Source organism: Equus asinus, chromosome 10 (assembly GCF_041296235.1).
Source record: "Equus asinus isolate D_3611 breed Donkey chromosome 10, EquAss-T2T_v2, whole genome shotgun sequence".
Classification (NCBI taxonomy): Eukaryota; Metazoa; Chordata; class Mammalia; order Perissodactyla; family Equidae; genus Equus; species Equus asinus.
The window spans coordinates 37,836,238-37,860,778 of NC_091799.1; the positions used below are offsets into that span (position 1 = coordinate 37,836,238).

The 24,541-nt window shown below is 42.0% G+C and overlaps 1 protein-coding gene across 1 annotated transcript in view; it reads right to left on the reverse strand.

Moving 5' to 3' along the window:
- Positions 1 to 24,541, reverse strand: part of SLC44A1 (solute carrier family 44 member 1) — a 178,691-nt gene that overhangs the window by 15,661 nt on the left and 138,489 nt on the right. The gene's annotated exons all lie outside the window — the stretch shown is intronic.

Genomic DNA, 24,541 nt, shown 5'->3' on the forward strand with positions numbered 1-24,541 from the left:
ATTCTAGGTTTCCAGCTTGAACAACTGGTTTAACGGTGGTGTTATTTATTGAGCTGGGAAAGACTAGGTGCAGATGTGTCATAATTCATTGACCTCATTCCCTGTTGTTGGACTGTTAGGTTGGTTGCAACATTTAATAATTAGGAACAATATTCTGATTTGTAGCAAAATCTTTTCACACATACTTAATTTCTAAATACAGATTTGCTGGGTTAAAGGATGTACACATTCTTTAGATTTTTAATACACATTGCCAAATAACTTTTTTAAGAGCTGTTTCCTCACACGGTTAACATTAAGGTAGGGGGCCGGCCCGCGGCTGAGTGGTTAAGTTTGCGTGCTCCACTTCGGCGGCCCAGTGTTTCACTAGTTCGGATCCTGGGCGCGGACATGGCACCAATCATCAAGCTATGCTGTGGTGGTGTCCCACATAGCACAACTAGAGTATACGACTACGTACTAGGGGGCTTTTGCCGGTGGAGGGGGCGGGGAGGAGGAGGAGGAGAAGAAGAAGAAGAGGAAAAGATTGGCAACAGATGTTAGCTTAGGTGCCAATCTAAAAAAACAAAAGGTTGGATTTTGAATACTGACATTCTCAGTCTCCCCCCCTTCTCCTTCCTTCCCTCCCTTCCATTTTTCCTTTGTCTATTCAATAACCGAACTTCTGTCGAGTACCTACTATGTCCCACACAAGGCCTGAGATAAATCTAGCTTTGTTCCTTGTTGGGGGCTGGGAGATGACTGGGGAGAAGGAAGGGCCATGGAGCCATGGAAGGTTCTAGAGTTTTGAATTGGATGACTTGGCTATCCTACCCACAAACTTCTCCTTTAGCTCCACATAGCAGGCTAAATAAGCAAAAATTCTTTCTTCATTTAGATTGGTGATGCCACTCGGAGAATTTGAAAAAAAGATGCTTACCTTTGTGCAGACCACAAATAGGAAGCTGAGATCAGGCTTTGCCTCAAGGACCTCTAATTTACAGGGTACCATTTTACAATGAGCTTTTAAAATATGATGCCAATTTTATCCTCTTAGTCAAGGGACAAAGCACCTCTCCAGGCCTTGAGGCAGGATTGCCCCAGTCAGCTGTCTTGGGGTGCAGATAGAGAAGGATGGAGCAGGAGACCCTGGGGCAGGGCAGGAGCTCCCAGCGTGTGTCCCCTTTGCCTACGAGGGCCAGCCCCACACTCTTGACTTGAGGGTACATTTCATCCTGCTTGGCTTAACCACCTAAGTTGCTAGATTTGACTCTGACCTCGAGTTAAAACAGGCGCTGGTGGACTTCCTTATTGCTGTAAGTCAGAGGGGGATCCAACCAGCAACATCTATTCTCCTCTCAACTGGCACTAGTAAAAGGCTTCAGTGTGCACAACGCCATATATACTGCTAGTTACTGCAAGACTTGGGCCCTATTCAAGGCTGGAAAATAATGACAATGCACCTATGTGCCGAAGGAATGAACAGGAGATTCCTGGAGTATCGTGAACCTGTGCGAGACTTGATTGTGAGGATTGTTGTTCTCTTCTCTGAACACGGGCTGTTATACAAAGCCCTGTACTCAAGAGCTCTGTTAATGGCCGGAGCTCTAACTCTTCCTTAGGTGACTTGCTAGAGGCCCTCTGCCCTCTAATAAGTTACTTAAGTCTTGAGTCATTGTGTTCTCATCTTTAAAATGGGAAGAACAATTCTAATCTCGTGATTCTTATAACTAAGGATTTGAAGAGATAGTGTTCATAAGCCCACAGTACAGCAGCTTTTACTCAGTAAATGGTGACCGTTCCGGGAGAGATGGACACTATGCCAGCATATCTGATTCATCAAACATTAATGCATTTTATCAAACCATCCATTTGAAAACCAGAGGAATCATTTCCAGATACTGCTTTATAATGAAAAATAAGTTAAAGTAAAAGGATTTTTAAAAGGCTTAATATCTGCCTTTTTGAAACATATGATGTGGTTGAACTTTTGGAACTCTAGATATTTGTTAGTTTATTCAACATTTGCCGAACACTATTTATTTACCAAAATTATGCTATACGTCTGTGTCTATCTGAATGGTCTCTTGCAGTTCTTTGCTCAGTAGGAGATCAAAGTAACACAGCAGCAGATCTAGCTAGAGCATCCTATTTAAAGAAGCATTGCACTGACTACGATCAGCTCAAATTCCTGGCACTTTGCAGACTTCTTTACTCTGGAAGAAAAAACAATAGATGTATAAAAAAAGGATGTGTGATTCCCAGAAAAGAAAAGAGCCTTTGTAACTCCCCTCACACCCCACCACGCACAGATGTCTCCAGGGCGGGTTTAAAGAATGTGATGGTAGCTTTAATTTCCATTCCCAATAGGAGGCACCATTTCGTAAATAATAAAAGTTACAGATCACTAGGACTTTATTTAATCAAGTGCTTTAACTTCCTCCCTCTTCCTAGGAACCCAATAAGAAGTAAAGTAGGATATTTGGTGTCTCCCCTCTCTTCTTGCCAGGACGTTGTGGTGCTGCAGGCAGCCGCGTGCATTCTGTGTGGATCAAGGGATCCTGGGTGGGACAGGCTCTGGAAACTGTGCATTTGTACTGAATAATGGCAGACAAAAGAGACCTCTGATCAAATGTTTGAAGGGCTGTGGGAAGTGCTCCAGGCACCAGCTGTTGCAGAAGACAGAGCATAATGCCCCTCGGAAGGGCAAAGCGGCAGATTCTGCTCTCTAACCACCAGAGCAGCCGGCATGGAGACACGCTGCCCTCTAAGAGGACTTCCGAACCGCTCAGAAGGTAGGAATTAGTAAATTAATTTCTGTTAATAATTACCAGTTGGCTGTACCTGTATGTTAGGAGTTCCAGAGCAAACCAGAGGCTTCTAGGAGTATAGGATGTTCAAACCTTCTCAGTCCCGGATGGGGACATAAGGTCTGTCCAAAGCTTTTTCTCCTGATTTGTGTATTTCCTGAAAGACACTCCCTCTGTAAAACTACAATGAAGATACAATTTCCTTTCCTACCCTTTGAGCTTATTAAACACTAAAATAAAAATTGGAACATACCTAAAAATCCTGCAGGTGCAGACAAAGCAGGGTACTCGTTCAGCATCACCATTATCTCCCACGTCAGTCATCAGCTCTGTCCTGCAGCCACCCTCGGACAAGGGTTTACATTAGCGCCTTCAGAAGTCCTAACGTCGTGCAAACGAGCACGCTTCCTCCCACACCTCCTGCGCTGACTCTAGGGTTCTTCAGCTTGTGAATCTTTCTTTTGTGGCTTTTCAACCTTTTGTCCCTTGGCTTTATCTTGATTGTCATGTTCACTGCCAAACTTTGTTCAGGCACAATTTGCCATCATCTCGGCATTTCCAGGATATCAAGAGTAGACGCGTACAGAAATGCACAATGGGGACTGTCCTCCAAAATGTTCTCCCTTTAAGTCAAAGATTAACTTTGGAGCAAATCTTGGAGCGTTACGGTCTTTGGGCTGTTGACTTGGTTAATGAGCAAGAAACCCCAGTCTGTTGGGTAATATCTGCCAGTAAAAAAGTCATACTTTGGCACAAGTGGCTAAGAGACCCTCTCTTGATTTGGGGCCAGGCCAGTCAGGCACAAGCTGCTTATCTGGCAGATGGGGCAGCTCCACCCACAGGTCAGGAGAGCCTGGCTCTGGGGATCACGGGCCCATGTCCAGTGGTGAGCAAATATTGACAGAACCAGATTCGTCTGAGAACAGCAGGGGGTGGGGAGGGTGGGTGGCTGGCTAATGACCCTCAGACTCTATACTTGAAAGAGCTCAAAACCTTTACAGAGAGACTGGGACAGAAAATCTGTAAGCTAAGAAAAGGTCTCTTATCTAATTAACCTGTTTCACAGGAAAACCCCACAGAACAGCACAGAGCAGCATGAACTAATGGCTATTTACCACTGAGGCTGTGTGCTTCCTGCTCTTTTGATGGCTCACTAGTATCAGGGGGAGGATGGGAACAGAAGGGAAGAGAGGATCATTTATTAAGGACCCGCGGTGTGCTGGGCACTGGTCTCAGGCACCTGTTTTATACGTGTTTTTCTCACCCAGTCCTCAAGAGAAGGTATTATTAGCTCCTTTTGCTAGGCAAAGAAAGAGGAAAAGTTAAGGGACTTGCTAACTTCATGAGAGGGAGGAGCAAGATCCAAATGAAAGTCCATCAGATTCCAAATCCCATGCTTTTCCTGCTGGCCCCTGCCGGTGTGGACATGTATGCGGTGTGGCTGAAGCCAAGCAGAAGGGAGCGGGGGGAACAGAGACTGTGTTTGTCCATCTTTCATGAGGAAAGGTCTCGATTGTGTAGCATGAGCACCTCACCTTATTGTGAAAAGCAACAGGGAAAAATATCCATTGTCATTTATTATTTTAAAAAGGTGAAAAATTATGCATAAAAGAATGAATTGGTTTATTTCATGCCTCAGGCTCTAAATATGAACCAGTGCCCAGCTTTTGGCTCCCATAAGGACACCTGTGGGATTTTCCTGGGGTCTGTGTGATGGGCAATGCTGATGGGGAGTGGGGGAGGGGCCTGTTAGGACAGGAAGAGGAGGCAGCTCAGAAGCTCTGAAATAAAAGGCACAGAGATGTAGCCGCATAACAAGAACCCCTGTCACAGCCCAAAGGCCAAATCTAATTCCCAGAATGCTGAGAGACTTTGCAAATGGACTGGGACCTTTTCTTGTTGAATCTGCGTGAAATTCTCAACTCCCAGAGATAATCTTAATCAGGAATTTGGACTCAGTTGGATGCGACCACAGTCAGACAAAAAACAGGAGATGCTATACTTTGTGTATTGATATTCCAAAGGAATGAACAGGCTGATAAAAAGCAGATTTTAAATGTACACTCCTTGGTGGTTATTCGCCCCCTATAGGATGTAATCTAACCTTCTTGGCAAGTAGGCGAGGCCTGGCCTGACTCCGTGGCCCCATCTCCCATCACGTCCAGCCTCACACTTTGCAAGAGCAAGTTAACTGTAGATCAGCCCCCTTGAAGTGCATCCATCCCAAAGGCCATCCCTCACTTCTGTGTCTTAGCACAGTCTCTCTTCCGGCAACTTCTCACCTGCTAATGTCTGTATAGGATGTGGAAGGATGAATTTTTCCCAGGCCTCACCTTATGCCTTCTGGCCAACTGCTTCCCCACGTTACACACACGTCCAGTGCACTGACCACACCAGCCCCTCTCCATCCCTGACCTGTGAGCTCCCCAAGAGGAGGGCTGGCATAGAGTAGGTGCTCAGTAAAAGAAAGGAACCAAGTGCTCTAACATATCATGAAACATTTTTTCTTTATCTTGCCTGGAGTCCTTAAGGAGAGATAAAAGTTGGCTTCTCATTATTTCTCTAAAACAATCAAAAAGAGTAAGTTTCCTAGTCAAAGGTTCAGTATGTCCTTTCAGAGGAAATCCAAAAGTTGTCAGCGTTTCAAATGAGCATGAAATTTAGACTATTTGTTCTAAGAAACATGTAAGATAATTGAAGGATGCTATCCTTCAAGTATTTATTGATTCTACCTGCAGCTGGTGAAAACAGGATGAAGATATAAAAGCAGGGGTCCCCTGGCTACCTGGGGCTTTGGGTATATTAATTGTCACTGTTAGAATTCAAACACTGAAATGCAGCCCCCTCAGTATCACAGGCCCCAGAAGAGAAAACACCTGTGTGGTTTGAGGGGTTTGAACCATTGCTAATTGCTACTGTCAACCAGCAGGTGTCGCCACAGACCAGCACATTTGCTACAGCTGCCTTCTCAAGGACCATCACCAAAAATCCTGCTCCAGCTGGAATTCCTGCTCCCTCCTAAGGCCCCATCCCGCTCTGGGAGGCTTCAGCTGGAACAGACGGTGCACATGCCCATAGTTCTCAAAGTTGACTATACAGGAGAATCATCTTTGGGAAAGGGGGTGGGATGGGAGGGGGTGGGGAGGAGTGTTAAAAATGCAGATTCCTAAGCCCCAGCTGCAGAGATTCTGATTCAGTAGGGCTGGAGTGGAGCTCCAAGTAATTTCCATTTTACGCACCACCGCGTTATCCTCCCCCCCGTCCCCCACTGGGATGCACTTTGAGAAACGCTGATTTGCACTCACATCCACTGTGCAATATCATCTCACCGCCTCGACTCAGAGACAGTGAGGCTAGAAAGAGACTCATTCATTCATTCATTCAACAAACACCTGTTGAGCCCTCAGAGCATGACAGTCACCACTGGGTACCTTCGCAAAGTCGGGCAGCGCACCTTCCTATCTCAGGCTTGAGAACACCATCACGGGATCAGTCACAGAATCCAGCAAAGACTCAATCCATCCTTTCTCATGCTCATCCCATGAAAGAGCCCGGCTTCCAGCGTGAGAGGAAGAAAGTCCTCGTTTCCATAAAGAACATGCCCACGTTTACAGAAATTTTGCCAATAAATTGATCCCTAACCGTTAGTTTATAGGACATAAACATTCCAATGATATGGTTGTGAAGGAATCTTGTTACCAAGATTCATTCTTTAAAACACAGACAAGAATAATAAATCCATTAGTATTTGGAAATCAAAATGCTCCTGGGTGTTTCACTGCCACGTGAACTTTGTAAATAGAAGTAAATAAAAATCCTAGTAGTAAAAAGTGGGATAAATTACATTACCACAAATAAAATGTAAACTAAAATTCCATTAGAAACTTAAAATTGCCACGATGTGGTTATCTGGGGGGTTGAGGGAGAGTGCCTGCTGAGAAACGGAAATGAAAATTGCGTATCCCCCTGCAGCTGGAAAGCACTCTGTTCACTGACCAAAACTTACTAGGCTCTGACTCCATCTTTTTTTTTTTTTTTTGCCTTTCTGACTGCTAGAAAAGCTTTTGTTCTAGAATGGACTTTAAAGCTCATTGAATCCAACCTTTCACTCCACACTCAATCCTGCTTTGTAACATTATGGCTGCGAAAGTGCCCACAGCCCCCGCACACATTCCTCTGGAGTCAGGGGCATCACTTCCCCCTCAGAGCTCAGTCAGTCTTGGGGCTGTTCCAGTTTGTTCACCTCCTGTCAGATAAGCAGGAAAAGAAGGTGGTTCCACAGGAAAGCCTTTTCCCTCCAAGACCTTCGCATGGCGCCTGGCGGAGGATTGCATCTCAGCTGCATTGACAGGAAACCTGTTACTTAACAGGCTTAAACAAGGAAGGGATTCATTTTTCTTATGTAACAGGAAGCCCAGAAGACGGCAAGCCCAGGGGAGAAAAGCTGTCCAAGGATGTCTTCCAGGAACCGGTCTCCTATTTTTCTGTTCTACCATCTTTTGCGTGTGATTTTTTTTCCCCACACTTATAAGATGGCTGCTGCTCCTCCGGGCATCACACCTGCCTTCCAGACAGGCCAAAGAAGGTGGAAACCAGGAGGATGGGTGGTACCTATATGGAGAAGGCAGAACCTTCTTGGAACTCCTCATTATACTTCAGCTACATCTTGTTAAACAGAACTATGTCACATGGCCACCTCAAACTTCCAGGAAGTGTGGGAAGGGGGGCATTGTAGTTGGACACTTTGTTGACGAGAACAACATCTGGATTATATTCATGAGCAAGAAGGACAGAACAGACATCAGGTAGGACAATTAGCAGCCACTGCTACAGCCTGATAGTTAATATCAAGTGATCAAATGTTAATTGACAGATGAAATCTGTCTTTCCAACCATGAGAACCTCTTGGGGGCTTAGAACAAGACTATAGAAACTCTTTTTTCTGTAACATCCCTTCAGATATTTGAATACAGGGACCATATCTTTTGCTTTCCCCCACTCCAGGATGTCTCTTTTCCAAGTAGATGTCTTTTCCAGACTTGTCTCTGAAAAAACTCCTGTTTGTTTACATTCCAGGTGCGACTGACCTCAAATTGTAATGCAGAGTCATCTCCTTCCCCCGCTGGACACCTCGCTATCAACACTGCCCTGAAACATCCTGCTGCCAGTTCACACAGAGCGTGCCTGGAACTCGGATGCTGTGGGGAAGGGCTGGGGCGAAGGGGAGACACATCACTGCCTGCCTACCCTGTGAGGGGCACTCTGCCATCTCCTTTCTAAGACATCCATTCAGAAGACCTCCCGGCAATATCACCCTCATTTGGCCAATGAAGGCTGGTTTTATGGACCCAAGGAAGCACTTCACATTATCACTGCTGAACTCCACATTGTCAGATTTAGTCCATTGCTCCCGAGCTCTGATTGTTACCCAATGAACTAAATAGCTAGCGTTTTTAACTCTAAGTCACCTTAAAATATGATATATCTTTGGTATTAGTTAGCATTGTGTTCAGCTGCAACGAAAAAAATTCCCAAATAACAGTTGCTAACTTAAGACAGAAGTTTGTTCAAGAAGTCTGGAGGTGTCAGCCCAGAGTTGACATGGGGTGCCAAAGCGTCAGGGACACGGGCACCTTTTATCTTGTTGCTCCATCATGCAAGTCTTCCAGTCTCAAGGTCACCTCGTTGTCCAGTTGTCCAGGATGGCTGCTGGACTTCTAGCCATCATGTTTGAATTCCAACCAACAGGGAAGAAGAAATTGAGGGAGGAGCAATGGTTCTTCCCTTTAAAGACGTTTCCTAGTAGTTACATGTCATTTCCACTTACAGCCCACTGGTCAGAACTGGGTCACGTGGTCACAACTTAGCTGCAAGGGGGGCTGGGAAAAGTAGTCTTTGTTCAGGACAGCTGTATCTCCACTTAAAAATCAGGTAACTGTTACCATCAAAGACTGAGAAAAAGGCAAAAGACCAACAATAATGAGAGTTAACATTTATTGAACATTAACTATATGCCTGGCACCGCCCTGTGCACTCTACATGTAATTCCATAGATAATCATGGCAAACACTCTCCAGTTTGGTGCTATTATTACTTATCACATAGGTGGGAAAACGGAGGCCTAGAGAGGCTGAAACCCAAGGTCCTCCAGCTCATAAGGGACACAGGTGCGCCCGAATGGGAGCTCACGCTCCTCATTAATCACTAGAATGCACTGCTTGGGGCAACGTGTGAGAGAGAACTTCTGTCTTATTTCGGCAACTGTTATTTGGGGAGTTTTGTTCTCACATCTGGAGTCCGCTCCTCTGCTGGGCTCCTCCCTTGGGTTGAAATTAATTAGCAAACCTCAGGCTTGGTCCTTCAATTAATGGCCATTCCACCACATTTCTTCTCAGGTCAGCTTGGCTCTTAACGGCCTTGTCCTTTGTAATCTGGATAAACAGGATCAGATCCCAGAAAACTAGGCTGATGCTGAAGAAAAACGGGAGATAGCACCTAAATGGGGCGAACAAGTGAGGCAGCCCAGCAGACACATCGTGGCAGCGTGGAGTGCTGCAGACCGTGGAAGTTCAAGGGCTCGGGAGTAAGAAAGACCTCGGGTTGAATTCTCTATCTGCCATTTGCCACCAGATAAACTCCTCAACCGCTTTGTCTCTCAGTCTCCGCAGATAAGACCTACTTTGTACATTAAATCTGCGGAGTAAAATACACACTCACACGACACCTGAACACGCGTCTGTACTCCACGCAGCACAGAATCCGGCCCCTCGCGGGTGCTCGTTGCTTTATTACTTTGATGAGACCAGTGAAACTCCAGCCCACTGTTGGAGCTGCAGGCATCCGTGAAGGAGAAAGAAATGTCAAAGGTTAAAGGTAGAAAAGATAGGAAAAAAAACTGTGTTATACATTTCTTTTTAATCTGTTTGACTTCTGGGAATTTATCCAAAGGAACAAATTCAACTGAAGCAAAAACATAGATGCTAGATTTTTCAGGGCTATCTTTTAACAGCTCAAACCTAAAAGCCACTACCTGCCCACACGGGGGGAAGGAAGAAGAACTTTGTGTACCGGGCACAGCTGCTCAGTGGACCCACAGGACGCCAGTAAGAGGCGAGGGGTGAGCCCTTGTAGCAGCGTGCAGAAATAGTTAGGATTTAATAGAAATGAAAAAAGGAAGGCACAACTGACAGCACATATGGTTGCAACTATATATATATACACACAGGATTATTCCTAAGCAGAACTAGAAGGAATGTGTACCAAATAAAAACAAATTTGGTACAAGGATGTCGGTAAGGGGTGTAATTTTTTCAAAATTTTCATATTGTCTTTTCAATAAAACAACAACAAAAGCATTTCAAAGCGCCATTAGGTAGAAAGTCAGTTTGCTATATTTTCAACAATAGATACCACGACGAGGACATCCAGTGCCCAGATCTTGGTTTCTAAATACCAATTTCCATTAAAAGGAACCAGGGCTCCTTGAAGACATGACTGATCACAGAGCTGAGACCAGGAAAGCCCAAGGTGAGCCTGGAACATCTGGGTTGTGTCAACAGACACGGAATTACTCAAAGAATGAGGCAGACAGGTCGAAAGTACACAGGAGCCAGCATAAATGGCCTCTTATTGGCAAAATCTGAGACAATTTGGGCATACAAATAATAAGGACAAAAAAATAAGCATTCATAATTTGATATTTATTTAAATAAGTGGGAGGGACCAGCCCTGTGGCCAAGTGGTTAAGTTTGCACACACCCCTTCAGTGGCCCAGGGTTTTGTCGGTTCAGATCCTAGGCACAGACCTAGCACTGCTCATCAAGCCATGCTGAAGTGACGTCCCACATAGCAGAGCTAGAAGGATCTGCAACTAGAATATACAACTTTGCACTGGGGGGATTTGGGGAGAAGCAGCAGAAGAAAAAAGAAGAAGATTGGCCTCAGATGTTAGCTCAGGGCCAATCTTAAAAAAAAAAAATGGCTCCACTATAAAAAAACAACAAAACCCCCACAAATTTTAGCATGTTTAAAAAAAATAATAAATGGGAGGGAAGGAAAAGCTCATCCTTACGGAAAAATACCAACTACTAAGTGTAGAAGCAATGATGGGATTAGAAAATCACCATTAGGCAAAAAGCTCAGTAGGAATAGTTGTTCCAGAGAAGAATCATGATCAGATGGTAAAGCTAGTGGGTGAATGGTTGATGAGAAACAGGATTTTTCCCTAGTCTCAAAATATCTCCCCACAAGACACTTATTAATTACAAAGAAAGAAATACTAAATTTACCGTAGAGAAACCAGGAAGATCCACCTTAACCAAATCATCCCAATTAACATCATCAGTAATGGGACAAACAGATATCATGTGCCTCCTGACACAATGCACTGAGGAGGACACACACGACTTCCGAGAGATCCTTGCCAAAAATGCTTATCCTGAATCTAACCACGAGGAAACTTAAGACAAACCCAAAGTGAAGAACATTCTATAAAATAAATGGCCTGACTTAAAAAATGGCAGTGTCATGAATGACAAAGACAGACCAAGGAATTGTCCCAAATTAAAGGATATTAAAGAGATATTAAAACTAAATGCCATGTGTGATCCTAGACGGGATCCTACCAGAATCTAATTTTCTTTTTCCATAAAGGACATTAGTAGGACAACTGTAAAAATTTAAATAAAATCTGTAGAATATATATACACACAGAGTCTGAAAGAGAGTGAGACAGAGGCAGAGAAAAAAAGAGGGGAAGAGGGGCAGAAAATAACAAAGCAAATATAATAAAATACTCATTTTGGGAATCGGGATAACGAGCACATAAGAATTCTTTGTACAATTCTTCCAATTTTTCTGTAAGTCTAAAATTATTTCAAAATAAAGTTAAAATAATGTCTACCAGTGCCATTAGCTTTTTTCGTAATTGTGGTAAAATACACATAACACTAAATTTACCATCTTAATCATTTTAAAGTGCACAATTCAGTGACATTGAGTACATTCAGAAAGTTGTGCAACCACCACCACTATATAGTTCCAGAACGTTTCATCATCCCAAAAGAAAACCGCATACCCACTAAGCAGTAACACCCAATTTCCCCTTCTCCCAGCCCCTGGAAACCACCAATCTGCTTTCTGTTTCTATGGATTTGTCTATTCTGGATATTTCATATATATGGAATCATACAATCTATGGCTTTTTGTTTTGGGCTTCTTTCCCTTAGCATAATGTTTTCAAAGTTCATCCATGTTGTAGCATATTTCAGTACCTAATTCCTTTTTATGGCTGATTAATGTTCCATCATATGAATATGCCACATTTTGTTTATCCATTTATCAGTTGACAGATATTGGATTGTTTCCACCTTTTGGTTATTGTGAATAGTGTTACTACAAGATCTGTGTACAAATTTTTGTTTGAACGTCTGTTTTTAATTATTTTGGGTATATATCTAGGAGTGGAATTGCTGGGTCATACAGTAATTCTGTTTCAGAATGTACTGAGAAACTGCCAAAGTGTTTTCCATAGTGTCTGCACCATTTACATTCCCATCTGCAACATGTGAGGGTTCTAATTTCTGCACATTCTCATCAATGCTTATTATTGTCTGTCTGTTTGATTACAGCCATTCTAGTGGATGTGAAATGGCATCTCATTGTGGTTTTGATTTGCATTTCTCTAACGTCTAATGACAGTGAGCATCTTTTCATGTGCTCCACCGCCATTTTTTTAATCTTCTCTAGAGAAATGTCTATTCAAGTGCTTTGCTCATTTTTAAATAAGGTTGTTTGTCTGTGGTTGAGTGGTAAGAGTTCTTTCTATATTTTGGATACTAGACCCTTATCAGATACGACTGGCAAATATTTTCTCCCTTTCTGTGGGTTGCCTTTTCATATTTTAAAAAATAGTATTCTTTGAAGCAAAAAAGAGCTTAATTCTGATGAAGTCCAATTCACCTATTTTTCTTTTGTTGCTTGTGTTTTGTTGTCATATCCAAGAAACCACTGCCAAATCCAAGGTCATTGTTCTTATATCCAAACCCATAGCTCTTATATTTAGGTCTTTGATCCATTTTTAGTTAATATTTGTATATGATAAGGGTAAGGGTCCAACTTCATTTTTTGGCACATAGATATCGAGTTGTGCCATTGTCATTTGTTGCTAATTTATTGCTCCTCTTTCCTCATTGAATAGGCTTGGCAATCTCGATGAAAATCAGTTGACAATTAGGCACATTTTTCTTTCTGTAATTCTATTCCATTGTCTATTCATATGTCAGTACAACACTGTTTTGATTACCATACCTTTGCAGTAAGTTTTAAAATCAGGAAGTGGTAGTTCTCCAACTTTATTCTTTTTTTTTTAAAGACTTTTTGGCTATATGGGGTCCCTTGCAATTTCATACGAATTTTTGAATCACCAATTCCATTTCTCCAAACAACCATTGGGATTTTGATAGGAAGAGCACTGAATCTGAAGATCACTTGGGGTAGTATTACCATCCTAACAACATTAACTCTTCCAATCCATGAACACGGATATCTTCTCATTTACGTGTGTCTTCTTTCACTGCTTTCAATGGTATTCTGTAGCTTTCAATGTAAACATCTTGCACCTCCCTGGTTAAATTTATTTCTCAGTGTTTTATTCTTTTTTATGCTATTCTGAATGGAATTGTTTCCTTCATTTCCCTTTTAGATTGTTCATTACTAGTACATAGAAATACAACTGATTTTGTGTGTTGATCTTATATCCCACAACAATACTTAATTCATTTATTGTCTAATTGTGTATTTGAACTTTTTATGATTTTGCAAATACAAGATAATGTCATCTGAGAAGAGAGATCATTCTGCTTCTTCCTTTCTCATTTTGGTACCTTATTATTTCTTTTTCTTGCCTCATTGCCCTGGCTAGAGCCTTCAGTACAACGTTGAATGGAAATGGCAAGAGCAGCCACGCTAGTCTTGTTACTGATCCCAGGGGGATAGCTTTCAGTCTTTCACCATTGAGTATGCTGTTGGCTGTGGGTTTTCATAAACACCCTTTACCAGATTGAGTAAGCTACCCCCACCATTGTCACAGTGATTTTCCCCCCTAAAATGTCCCCCTCAAGTGTACCTTCGGTGAGTCTCCATTTTCTTCAGCATAAAATCAAGTCCCTTAGTACGGCCCACAAGACCCTCAAGATCTGATCCCTGTTGACTTCTCCAGTTTCATGCCTCCACACCCACTCTTCAGTACAGATTCACAGACACATCATTTCTTCACGCAGGCTGTTGCCTCTGCTTGGAACGCTACCTCCCTTTCTCAAAAGGCTTCTTCACCTGATCACATGCCCATCTCTCTGCCCACCCCCCTTCAGGTAGTCTCTGCCTACTCCTGAGTTAATGCCTGCCTGTTAGAGCAGCTGGCACCCTACGTTACAATCATCTATCTGCTCACCCTCTGTCTTCTAAACAGACTGTGAGGTTTTGGAAGGCAAAGGGTCAGTCTCTCATTTCTCTATCCTCAGTAAATGTCTTTGAAGTAAACAAACACTACCTTTCTGTTTATTTATACTTAAGAATGTGTCTTCTAAGTCCTAATAGAGGGAGAGCTGGATAAGGATGAGGTAACAAATTCAGTTAAAGAATCGGGAAGTCACAGGCTCAGATTTTACCAGCTCAGCACTACAAAACCCAATTTGAGAGCTACGTGTAGATTATTTTTGCTTTCACAGTAACTTGAAGAATACTTATACCTTCTTCTGTCTAAGAATAAAACTCTGTAAATCTTGGTGTTTTCCTTTCTTTTCAGGTTGCTAGGAGGCCAAAGTATTTAACGCCTCATTGTACTGCGACCATATTAGTCCTAGAGTCTAGCATATTTGTTTCTTCTTATGTTCTTGCTTTTCTATTTTTATTCTGATAATCTTATTGTATTTACACTTTTTTGGAAAAAAATGGAGCATAAATATGGAATTTACATATACTAAAAATATACTGTACATACTTCTTGTTAGCATAGAGGCACACAGATGGTTAAGGTGACAACACAGAAGAGCAGAGTTAGAGCCACTGAGACAGGATTCGTTTGTAGTTACTTAAGCCGCACGAGCCATTGCCAGGGTGGGGTCTCTTAACTGAAAACCAGAAATTAGGTAGATTTCCTTCATCAGGGAGTGGGAAAAAATTTTGTTGGCACAGAGAAATATTTTCAGGCCCTCAAACTCTCCTCTGACTGGTTCCTTCTTATTACAGAGATTTTGCATCAGAGAGCATTGGGAACAGAAGGTAGATATTTCCAATAGTCAGTGAACTACAGAATCAGAGCCTGGATGAACCTGACCACGCGGTGCAAGCCGCTGTCTTTAAACGAAGAGGCGGCCTACACCAGGCTGAGTGTTGGCCTCCGTGATTTCTTTGTCTTCCTCCCAGATCTAATTAGTCACCAGGCCTGCTAGATTTCCCACTGGAATCTTCCTCTTCCCCCAAACTCCTCCCTCCCACATCTCCCCCTCTTTCAGGCTTCCCTTCCAATGCCATCGCAGGCTCTCCACAGCTCTGTTTAGGTCTGACGGCACATGCAAGACTCCTGCATCCTCTCCAGCGTCGCCTCTTGCTGCATATCCACATATTCTTGGCTCTGGGCATCCTGAATGACCGGCTTTTCCTCATGTTGCTGTATGATTGCCCAAACTTTCTGGGTAGGATCTTCTCCCCTCTCCTCCCCCACCTCCCTTTTCATCATCTGGCTAATTCCTGTGCATCCTTCAAGACTCAGCCCAGATAGCTTCTCCTAATGACCCCGACCCCTCCCTATCTGCTCCCGAAGCACCTGTACTTCTCATCATAACGCTCACTGCTGTCTGCCTCCCTCATTAGGCTGTGAGCTACTTAAGATCAGGCAGTGAATATTTACCACTGAGTTCCCAGAATATAAATCTGGCTGACCAGAGGAGGTCTCAGGAAACGCTTGTTGAATGAAAGTGGATATGCTTAGCACACTGCTGTAGACACACTTAGTAAATGCATCTGAAATGGGCCTCACTCATTGTATTTTCCCCAAAATGTGACATGTGGCTCTCACAGACTCCCGTGTTTTTCATCTCTATTTTTTTTCGAATCCTTCTAAATTTATTAAAGTCCTCCCACTCCTTCCCCTGACCTTTCCCTTGTCTAATTGGGAAAAAAAAAGAATTCCTTAATCCATCTGGATTTGACTTAGGTTTGTTTTCAAATTGTGAGCCAATTGTCCTAAGCACCACTTATTAAATGAATTCTTTCCTTCCTTATTCATTTGAGGTAGATCCTTGGCTTTTATTAAATTCTTATAAACAACAGAATTTGTTTTGGGGACTTTCTCTTCTACTTCATCATTCTATTATAAGACTGGTTTAGCTACTGTCATTTTATTTTGCTTACCTGGCTGTTTGCTTTTAAACGTAACTGTTTTTTTCACATTAAAAAACTATACAGGAATATTTTAAACAGATAAGCAAAGAAAAAAATTAAATTATTCATAATCCCATAACACAGAGATAATTATAATTGTCATTTTGCTGTAAAAAGGGTGCCTTTCTTAGCTAACTTCCACTTAACCATCTTGCCAGATTAACTGACATTCTCTGATTCTCTGTAGAATGTACTGGCTGATGTCCATAGCAGGCTGAATGTTCCCAGAGAGGGGCCTACACTCAGGGGCCTGTGTGCTCTGTTCTCAGCACCAGTGACTGTGCTTAGCCAGAGTCAGGGGTGTTTACTCCAGCATGTTATGCCAGGTACAGTGGTTATCCTAATGGTATGATTATTTAAATATCACGTATACTGATAAAAACTAAGTTGAATGCCTTGGAAAGACTCTAAAGATACTAAAAATATTACTCTCAAATTACGTGTGTCTGAGAATTATAAACACTGGAAAGAAATTATAAAAATCTGGGAGTCTATACTCAGCTGGCTTCATAAGCATCTCTAAGTTCTTGATCCATTTTAAAGAATTCAATATTTCACATTATTATATTTTTGGGTGGTTACATTATTGGTGTGGTTCATATAAAAAAGACAATAAACAACTTCAGAGGAGTCAAAAAGTCATAAAAAAGAATTATACTCATGTCAAAGTTTGGCCAATGAATATTTCACTTGTAGTTTAAAAAAAATTCATTTATAATGATTCTCCTCCTTAACCAAACTTTTCAATTAACTAATCAACTAGTAGAGCCTAGAGGATTGGTTAGGAGAGCATTCAAAAATGTATAAAAATAGTGATTTTACATAAATGAGATCATGTTATAAATACTGCTTTATCCCCTTTTTCATTGACTATATTGTAGACACTATTCCAAGTCATTAAATTTACTTACGTCATTTTTACACCTGCCCTGTCCCTCCTGTTGAAGTTCTATTCAATGCTTCCTTCTATTAGAAACATAAAACTAAGTACCTTTCTTGATTTTCTCTTTGTAGGACTGACAGAAAACTTGGAGTTCAATCTTATGCTCAGCTTAGGGTTTCTTATACAGCTAATCTCCTCCTCTCAATTTTCATGTGCCTGTTTTTTTTTTGCTGAGGAAAATATGCCCTGAGCTAACATCTGTTGCCAATCTTCCCCTTTTGTATGTGAGCCACCACCACAGCATGGCCACTGACAAATGGTGTATGTCCGTGCCCTGGAACCACACATGGGCTGCTGAAGTGGAGTGCACAGAACTTAACCACTAGGCCACTGGGGCTGGCCCCCCAACCTGTTGTCCTAAAATTGTTTTATTTTGTTGTAACCTAGGAGAATCCTTTCTGGCTGATGGAGAGAATAGACCAAACACAACCCCTAATATCCTGCGTCCGAGTGTAAGGTTATAGGATGACTTTGGACAACTGAAAGCTCTTTGTTTCGCCTTGAAGGCAGTTCCTTACTGTCGCCTCTCTAGTCCAACATACTTGGCCGGGGAGCTTATAACTACCCAGAGAGCTTTAAGACTTCCATTGAAATTGCTGATAAGCCCATGAAATGGTCTATTCGCTCAGCTTTGCGTTTTCTGGAATCCTAAATTTAACCTAGGCACATCTTTTAAAGTTAGTTTTCTCAGGATTTGGACGGTAAATGCAGAATCTCAAATTAAAAGCACAAAGCATTTCTTACTTTCACTGCTACTTGCCACAACTGAAAAAATAACGCGGAGAGGCCTGGTCTCGCGGGTTAGTTCCACAGCACAAGATCAAAGCCATAAGGCCAAGGAGCCTCCTAGCACACTGGCTTCTTTCTGAATCTTTCAACACCTGTAAAAGCTTTGAGCTATACAGCTATTTGAAGAAGCTCAAATTTCAATCACAACTTACATATGAACCTAGAGCACACAAGTAGTATGCCTCTGAAAAGAAATCCTCCAGACTTTCCTCTATTTTCTAAAATCTGAGACTGAATACAGAGTATACATCCCATGGCCAGACAGAGGGAAAAAAATTTCTGGGTACCTTTCAGGACATGCGAGGTTCTTCACGGGCTCTTTAATCACTAGGTGGTTTATATAACCAGAAATTGTGTAAATCTGCATCAGAACCACCCAGAAAAAAGAATGAACAGTCCAGACTGGAGAATATCCTTCAGTATCTCAAACATCTCCAGCATTTGAGGACGCCTCACAAATGTTCTGTAACAACTCCTTTTGGCAAGATGGTATCGATAAACATCCAGGGCTGGGAGCTGGGCCTTACTCACATTTGCTAATGAAAAGCAGTCTGTACAGCAGCCTCTCAAGAAAAATGTAAAATTACAAAACAAATTAGGAGAGGTTTATAGGTATTGGCAAAGGTCCGTGGTCCCCAGTATCATTTAAAATACGGTTAGTTTTAAACAAGCTTGATTTTTCCCAATTTTAATGGGGCACAGCTACTGCCTAAATTATGGCATCCCATAGTTTCACAACCCCCCTGACTTAGCACAGATCCAAGCTTCAATTTATGTGCAGGGTGCCGTATGCGGCACAACGAGTGTTTTCCACGGTAAACGTTAACAGGCTTTTCTGCTCTGCCCGATGATTGAATTCAGTTGCAACTTTAGCACTCACAGGGGGACTCAGATGCCAGCCAGGAAGCCTGGCCGGGCAGTGGATGAACTTGGTACTTCAGAAATTAGGTTTTAGTACATTCATATTTCATACTTCAAGAACTCTTTGGACATGCTGAGAGATGCCAGAAAGGAAAAGCTAGGAAATTCTAGGGCACCCTTGCAGCATACTGACCTAATCTGAAAGCAAGATGTTGCCCACGGTTACTTTCTACTGAAGACTAGCAAATACACCACCCCAAAATATGACTGCAGGGGTCCAGGGCAAGCAACCTCAAAAAACGCTGCTTTGGAAATTGATTATTTTCAGCTGTGCGCACTTGAAAAACAGCAAATGCAGGAAGAGGCTTTCTCTGAACTCTCCTCATCTGCCTAAAGAAACATTCTCCAAAAGGAACTCAATTATCATCAATCCCCTTCCTGGGAGATTCATCAATCAGGGAAGATTGATTCTTATCACAGCAGAGGAGATGAGAAGTCAACACCACACCCAGACCAGCTTTCTCACAAGCCACCATACCTCCCATCTATTCTTCTAGGGGCCCATTCATCTTTCCTAAGAATCATTTCCTCTCCCCTAAGAGGCCCACCTCCTCCCTCCCATTTCCCTATTAAGATCGTTTTTAAGCTTGAATTCTAAGCCACCTTGGAGAGTTACTCATTTTTCTCTGGTTATCTCCCACGTATACATGAGGTATACATGTTAATAAATTTCTGTGTGTCTTTTTCTCATTAATCTATCTTCTATTTCAGGAGTCTCAGTTAAGAATTCAGAAGAGTAGGGGGAAAATTATTTTCCTCCTCTACATTATTAATCACCATCCTGGGAATGAGAAAGTGTTACGACACAGTAGACAATGACATTCTTTCCTATAAAATTTTATTTATCACATAAAAAATTCTATACATTTGTTAGACTAAAATACAGTTTTCATTATAATTCTGGCAACTGAGTCAGTACACAGAGAGAACTTAGCATTAGATCAGCACTTTTTTTCTAGTTCATATTTCTGCACAAGAAAAACATTTCAAAGCTCCATGTCATAGAGGCTCATGGTACTCTGAAGCCAGATGGAATTCCATCCAATTCAGAGCTCGTAGAAGTTGATTTCCCAGCAAGATTTGATAACTCCAGAAAGTTAATTGCTTAATATACATATTTTTAAAGTCCTCCGAGAGCATAACGCTCTGTCTGTAAAGTCTGCACTGTGTCAATGACAGTCACAGATCCTAGGGCTGCAACCATGTCTGTGGGGCATGTTCAAGCACCTACATGTTTGTGTCCCCACCTGAATACAGCGTAGTGACACTGTAATAAGGAAAAACTCAAAATAATGCTAAGGTAAAAGATCTGAATTACGAATTCCAAACTCGGGAATTCATGGAAGGCTTCACTGTGATCCCACAGTTTGTAATGGACAAAGACAGGATGTGATACAAACATCCATTTCGACACTATGAAATAGGATGCAAATGGCAAGAAAGAAGGAAAGAAAGAAGAGGACAAAAAAGGCATCAGATTGAGAAATATGCGGCACGACAACATACTTCTCATGCTGGATTTAGACAGCAGTGAGAAATCAAGACACACTGATGGCGTTTCTGTTCATATCACCCCGTACGCTGGGCTGGGCCAGACACTGGATGTGAAGGCTCAGAGCCTGAGAGATCAATAGCAGGTCCCTATTGCAATGACTGACCTTTAAAACTGGGCTGCCTTATTCCAGAAGCCTATTCTCAACTCTAGGAGTTCAGAAAGGCCATGCCAGCAAGTCCTTAGTGTTGGACCTTTGGTCTTCAGAAGTTATGCTTTTGTCTTTGGTTGTTTTTCCAGTACACTGTCATTTTGTTAGTGCCCTTCAGGCTCTTCTCTCCACCTTTTTGTTAGCTGTAAAGTTTTTTCCTCCTATAGTCAAATCAGCTACCACCTCACTGAACTTACTTCACTGGGTACGAGATCTATCCAAAGTGCATTTGGTGGTCAAGAAGATTCTGAGACAGTGAAATTGAAACTTCTTTTCATTATGGAGCTCCTAGTACCCTTTTATGGGAGGGAAGAAGTCAGAAAACCTCACCGATACAACATAATCTGGTAGGACTAAAGCAACCTAGAAGAAAGGTAACTTTCCCCATGTGATGTCTCTGAAAATGAAAACTAGCAAAACCAAGAGGGCCAAAAAGAAGTTCTGAGCACAGATTACTGGAACCCAGAGGATGGGGAAAATTTACTCAATTGCCTCTATCTCAAATTATCAGCCTTCAAAGCTGTCCTATTACGTCTCATTCCTGTGAGCTATCTAATACAATTTATGAAAAAAATCCTGGCCTGATGATCAACGTGGTGAAGGAAGAGAGTGCTCATATTTTCTAGTGGCAGGTCGAATGGTCCGTGGGATGCTGGCTACAGCTTCACCCCAGTTTTGTGCCCAGTTAACCTTCAAGTCTGGCTTTCAATGCTTACTTTCACACGGAACGGTTTAACATGGATTCCCCAAAAAATAACTAGCTAAAACTACATTCCTAGCTGATGGGACTGGTGGATCAGATTCATGTGCGAAGGTCAAAACATTCCTTTTAAGTCAGACACTTCTATGAGGAAAGGACATTTCAAATGTAGATACTCACATTGGCCTTAGGCCCTTTTTCACCTGATTTTGGAATTTCTACCCGTGGTCTCTCCATTTTCTACTGTGGAAGGCTCATTAAAGCTCTTCTGGGGGTGTGGGTGGGGTAGGGAGCTGACTCTTCTCCTTTCTTCACCAGCCAGTTGTGAGATTTCCATGCTTTCTTCAGCTTGAAAATGTAGGTAACGCTTTGATGTCTGACTATGAATCGTGACCCACCGGAACCAAACCTTAAAAGAAGTCCAAACTCCTTGAAGAGTTTCTGCCTGTTTTTTCAAGGGCCCCCGATATGGATGCAGCACCCCTACCTAGCAGTAAGGTACAGATGTGAAGAAATCCATGTGCTCCCTAAAGAAGGAAGATGGGGTGGTTGTGGGGAGTGGAGGCACAGTCCCATTGGCAGTGATCCAAGCCTGCTCTAGCGGGTGACTGAAAAAACAGGAAATACTTCCCTGACTTACACAGGGAGAAAAAACAACTTTGAATTTTCTCCCCCATCATCTACTCCTCCAGCTTCCCACTACTTTTTTGTCAACTGTGGACTGCACTGAGTTTGCTAATTTATCATCATCAACTATTCTCGGTCATGTTCACTGACAAATTTTTAGATGGTGATCTACTGATAACATTGTGCCACATGTCATATCTGAGCTACCAAAAAAAACCAATCAAGTGTTTTGGTAGATGGATCATCACAAGGATTCCCCATTCATTTCTTCTTGGATTTTCTCGTCCGTTACAAATAATTCGGTACCTTGCCAAAAATCCCCCCAGGACACACGTATCCTCACACCTACCCGGAAAGAAATCTTACTGTCTTGGAGATACAGCGTTGGCCATGTTGTTAGGCACTCAGATTAGTGTGGTTTCTATTTCCAAAGCTGGCACTAAATTAAAGTCTTCAAGTTATAAAAACGATTCCAGGCCACAAGTTGGTAAGTATCATCCTAAAAGTATGTCGAATGGAGGCCTATCACCTCGTTTCAAACACATCATCAAACCAACTTGAGAGCACCCTTTGACGTGTGTTCATTAGGCCCTGAGGGGATGGCGCGGGGCGGGGGAGGCTGGCAGTCTGAGGGCCCTGAAAGTCTATTAGCATTTTAAGTATTCATAGATGTGCTATGTGCATTTGAGAGAAAGACTGTCCATTGCTTTCATAAGCTTCTCAAAGGGGGCCCATGGTCCCCTTAAAAGATTAAGAACTTGCTTTAGAATATCCAATATTAAATTCAGGTCTTAGCAAATAAAAGTGAAAAATTTCTTAAACATTTGGAAATGACAATGTTTTCATGTCCAGCTAGATCCTGACTAGACCATGAGGAGTGTGAAAGCTTTATTATTCTAAACTCCCTGGTCTGGAGTGTTTACTTCTCAGGAAATCATTTAAGCTGTAAAACTAAGTATCAAAACTGAATAAAACAGCCTGCTCTTTGGGGTCCTAATAATTTCATCTCTTTCCCACAAACTTACTAATGAATTCCTTTAGAAAATATCAAACTTAGATCCTGTCCATGTAATTTACAAAAATGATAACTGTTCATGCAATATTGAAACTAAAACATCATTTGCCTTTTTTCAAACGCATAAAAATCAAGGAGATGCAGAGGAAGAAAGGGTACTATAGTATTTCTATAGAAAAGAAAGGTTTTCCACAGAAATTCTCAAGTTTAAAAACTTTGCATTGAAGTTTTCTATAGGAAAGTTCTCTTCAAAGGTTTAAATATTGGATTAAAATTTTCCTCTTAAATTAAAACTTGGAGAATAAGAACTTGGCTCAAATTTCTGAAATGTGAATGGGGAAAGTGTGCTATTTTAAATTAAGTGTATACAACATGCTTAGTATTTTTGTTTTGTAAAAGTTTGCTAGCTTTAGATTTTCTCTTGGCACATTCAAGGGTCCTACTTTTTTAAAATCTAGGCTATGTGCCATTAAACAAAGATGAGCTAATTCCAAAAGCAGCCACTGTATATGAACAGTGCCTACTTTTCAAAAGGGCCAACATGCATCCTTACTCCACAGAGATACATGAATATGCATTTAAAGCAAAAGGCATTCCACGCTGTGAATATATAACACACAAATCTCTGCTTTATGCATTTACTTATGAACCCACAGTTTTCCAATATATATTCACAGACCACATCTTAACAACTCTAGGCAAGCCACTGCAGTGCCCTCCTATCTATCAGATGGGATACATGAAAAGAATACAGAAATTTGCTGTGGCAGGTGTGCCGATAAGCCTTGACTCTGAGGATGTTTTTTTAAGTAGCGGTAAAAAAGCCGTAGAGAACTTATTGCAAGGTGAAAGCTTAAAGGCCTTTCTAAAGGAAACTTCTCAGAGGCTATGTTAAGGCTATTGATAACTCCAAAAATCCAAAGAGAGGCTTGCTGTCCCAAAATAAATTAAAATGTTCAGGTCACCATAACTGGTAGCTCTGGTTTTGGAATTGACCCCAGAATTCTGCCGTGCAGGCGGGGGACCTCCTGAAATGGCCTTTATTAGCCAGTAGTGGTGCCTGGTGGGAATGGTTAAAGCCTCAGGGGCACTGATACGGCGTCACAAAGATTTGGTGCCTGCAGTTCCCGCAGCTGTTTAGAGGAAGAGGGTGGGAGAAGCATTACTCTGGTTTAAAGCAGCTCAGGACCAGGATAAAGGAAGCAGTCATCTCTTCACTCCCCTTAGTGGGATGAAATCCTGAAACTGCCCGGCAAGCCAAAGTGCCCTTGGCAGACACCAAGGTCAGCGGTATTGGGAATTGGCAGCTTATTCTCTTTAGTGTAAAAAGAAAAAATGAGTAAGGGAGCATCTCTACAAAGGAAAAACTTCTTTCCAGCATAATTTTCAAATAGACTCAGTGAGTGCCTCCTCCTCAACCGTTATGGAAAAAATTGGGGGACCAACACACAGTTAAGCCACCTAAATTGCAGTAACTTAGGACTTGATTATGCTATAGGATAGGATAAAGCTTTAATCCTAAACACTAAATGTTGCATTAAATGGTTTAAAGGAACAACCTGCTTTGAGCTCTGCTCATCCATGCAAGGGTAAGACAATCTCAATGCCTTAGCC